A 3,866-nucleotide genomic window follows, 5' to 3' on the forward strand; every position below is an offset into this window, starting at 1 on the left:
ATCATTAAAGGTCAAAAATCAGTCATCAGTGAGGACTGGAACTCTCTATATGAAACCAAATCTCCACCAGCCACGCCAGGAAAGGTGGATGGCACGCCATCAGGGAGCAATCTGGCCTAGAGAATTCATTGATTGCCCTGGCAAATGAGAATTAGACTCTAATTATCCCATTGGCAGGTTTTAGAAATGTTTAAAATATACTCTCTACAACTGTCACAGTGTCAAAACAATTATTTGCCTGCTTGAGCAGGTGTCAGGCATTGTAAAGTGTATATGTCCTTGTAAAATTAAATGAGAAACTTTCAGAAATTGGTATAAGCTGGGATCCTAATTATAGCATATACAGATCCCTAAAGTCAGGAGGTGAAGAGGGGAGAATGCTGATTTTCCTTTTTCTTTTTCTTTTCCCTGAGGCACTGAATTGTAAGCACACTTGTAGTAAAGGTAGAATGTGTCACTTGAACTTCAGGGAAGGATTCCAAGCCATTTTGCCTATCATTCTTGCCTTTGAGCCCTCATTAGTCCTTAAACATGTATTCATTTTCTCTGTGCGGTCTGTGGATGCCCCTGCACTGTCTCTCTCGGTCCTCCACGCCAGCCCTGCATGTCCAACCAGGCAGTATCTTTGCCCCATTTTACAAAGGCAGAGCTGAGTGGTATTCCAAGTCTCCTAATTCTAAGACACTCACTCCTTCTTCCACAGGCCTCCCTATGTGCATCCCTTCCTGGTCCAGTAACTAGTCCTCTGGTAGAATCACCTTGATGCTCACCCTCCTGTTGCTGTTTCATGGACTCTGAAACTTTTCGACAGATGCGTAGGTAGGAAGTAAAACAGGCAGCCTCCAACGTGATGCCCCTTGAGATATTCACAACTAGTCGACATCTAATTAATGGTGAATGATCAGTTGACTGAGATATTAACACCAGGAAGGATATCCTCCTCAAACTGAAGGAGTATTCAACTCAACCAGTGTTGATTCATAATCTCCCTTAGACAAGGCATGTGGACAGTCGGGAATGTTACATGAGATACGGCAAGATTTCTTCCCTAGGAATCCAGCACTTGAAGTCTAGACAGGAATGTTCTCACTTTGAAAATGCAATGGCAACCCTCATGAAGGTATGCCATGCTAAAGAATCAAAGGGGAGAAGGAAATAGAGCTTGTTGTTGAGGGACTCTTCATCTTCTCCATGTCTATTAAGTACCTCCTATGCACTGAATGTTTTAACGCCTGTTTGTGACAACCTTCACAACTCTACAAGAACAGCAGTGACCCACCTGGGGCACCACAATGCTCAGAGTCATCTTTAGATTCCAAAAGGAAGCAGTATGGATTAATTGCAGCTTAGTGGGTGCAGGTGGTACCCACCAGAGCCTCTTTACTGGGTGGCACAGCTATCTCCCAGACACTGAGTATTGACTGTCATGAACTCCCAACTGGCCCCTTGCTTCAGAAAATTGCCCTTGGCTGATGAGAGCCTCCTGGCCTGACAAGTCATGTCCTCACCCCCAGAGGTGGCCCACAGCAGATGACTGATAAGGGCTCAATCATCTTCTTGGCCTCCAGGTAGGGACCACGCTATGGTGTGGTTTATGCTCCAGAACGCCCCGTTGATCAGGCCAAGGCTGGATTCCCTGAGATCACAACTTTATTTGCCCTTCCTTTTTCCTGCCTGCCCCCCTGCCTCCTCCAGGCTTCTCCTAACAGCGCCCCAGCACCCCTCCCCATAAACCCCAGGAATACAGATCATGGTCTCAGCCTCTGCTTCTTACATCTAAGACAGTTACCTGTTCTTTTGGAACCCCATTTCCTCACCTCTAAAACACTGGGAATAGGTCACAAGCAGTCGCGAGTGCTAGTGAGATGATGTAATTTAATCTCTTTATAAATTCCTGGGCTCAATAAATCATAGCAAGGACTTTTCCTCTTTAGGTACATTTAAAAGAATTGCTGGTCTCTGGGATATAGAACAGAGACCCTGGGCAGCATCAGCGGAAGAGCTGAAGAACCAGAGGCAGCCAGAAGTTTGTCAATGCAGGAGGATCCAGTCCACCCTCAGGAGTACGGAGGACCAGTCAGAACTTGTACCCTATCTACCACAACAGGTGGTGGGGGGAGCCGGCCAAGGACCTGGTGGAGGGGAACAGGTGGCAGGGCCAGTGGGGTGCCGTTGGAAGAGTTTCAATTCAGTACATCTGTAGGTTAGCTTTGGTGTTCACCTTTTAAGCAGAAGGGCAAATAGATTGCCCACCAGATAAAACAGCTTTCTCTGAAATATTGCTTCCTGACTCTACCGTTTCATCTCCATTGGCTGCGGCTTCCCTCCACCTTCTCCTTTCAGGCTGGCTTCCCACCATCGCTGCGGGGCGAGCCCCAGCTGATGAGGGCACCTGGCTTTTGTGGCATCTCTTCAAAGCTAGAGGTCAGGTGTGTTTCTAGGATTTAATTAAGCTGGAAATGAAATCCAGCCCTGGAGTGGCTCATCGTCTTTATTATCACATTTCTTACCGCTTGTCAGGCCACAGTAGTTCTGGGTCTTAAAAAGGAAGGAGCGGGATGCTTCCCAGGCATGGCTCGGTGAACCTATTTCACACAGCATTTCAGGTACCTTCCTCCATTTTAGCAGGTTAAAAAAAAAAAAAAAACAGCACGCTCATAGGCTTCTGGGGAAAAGAATTACCTTAAAATGAACAAAAGAAAAATGCATTTTGAAATAACACATTATTTCAAATATATTTCTTATTATAATATAATATAGTATGTGCCTGCCATAAAATATATGAGATATAAAAACATAAAAATTTTAAAAAATCACTTGTAATCTCACCAGCTAGATAGATACAACCACTTTGAGTATTTTAGTATGGTCTCCTTTCTGCACTGGTGTGTGTTCCTGGGCTTAACATGTAAGTAGTGAGAGACAGAGAAAGAAGCAGTCTTCTCTTTAGGATGGGAGCAATCTGACCCTATAGGGGTTGTGATTCACTGTATAATCCTTTTTTATATTATTTATGTATATATTCACTAAAATTATTTCATATAGGATACTAATTCACTGAGACAAAGAAGGGTTTTTTTCCCCCTTTTTCAAGCAAGCTAGAGCCAGGGCAAAAAGTCAGGACTTAAAAGAATTTCCATGCTCAGTAATGCTACAGACTATCACATTGCAGTCATGTTTTCTGTGCCTAATAAAATATTCTATAGTCACTCAGATTAATCAAATGAGATGAGGGGATTTATACACTGCTGTGCACTGAGAAAGGGGCTTAACGTTCTCCCAAAATAATATCATTTGACATCCAGAGCTATTAGACTGCATCGGCAGAAGGTATCCATTCTGTAGCCTGATTTGTGTTCGGCGGGTGGCAGTCCCCTTCACGTCCCCCTTAGTGTGGTGAAGGTTGGCAGCTACAGGGTGCTGACCTTTCTCACTCTGGAGATGTGATTGCTTTCACACTGATCACATAGAAACACTTAGCAAATCTCGCACTGTTAACTCCTTCGCACACTAGCAATCCTGGCATTTTCTGAGTGTCGTGTGGCATTAGCCAGCTGAAAACTCACTAAGATGGAGAAGCCATGCCGAATTAATAACTTCTAAGGTAGTAATGTAGTCAGTTTTCATACAACTAATAAGAACCACTTTAGCCAAAGACAAAAGTCACAAAATCATGGACTACTGAGCAAAGAAGTAAACTTCAAGAACTTCTGATCCAGCACCCTCACTTTACAAGTAAAGGAAACTGAGAACCAAAGGGGATTTTTTTTTCAAGGTCACAGAGCTAAGATTGGAGTAGTGGCTTTCAACCTGCATGTCCGCAGCGTGAGATCTTAAATGGAATTCTGCATATATAACTACAATAT

This window comes from Martes martes (assembly GCF_963455335.1).
Source record: "Martes martes genome assembly, chromosome: 1".
In the NCBI taxonomy this organism is placed as follows: Eukaryota; Metazoa; Chordata; class Mammalia; order Carnivora; family Mustelidae; genus Martes; species Martes martes.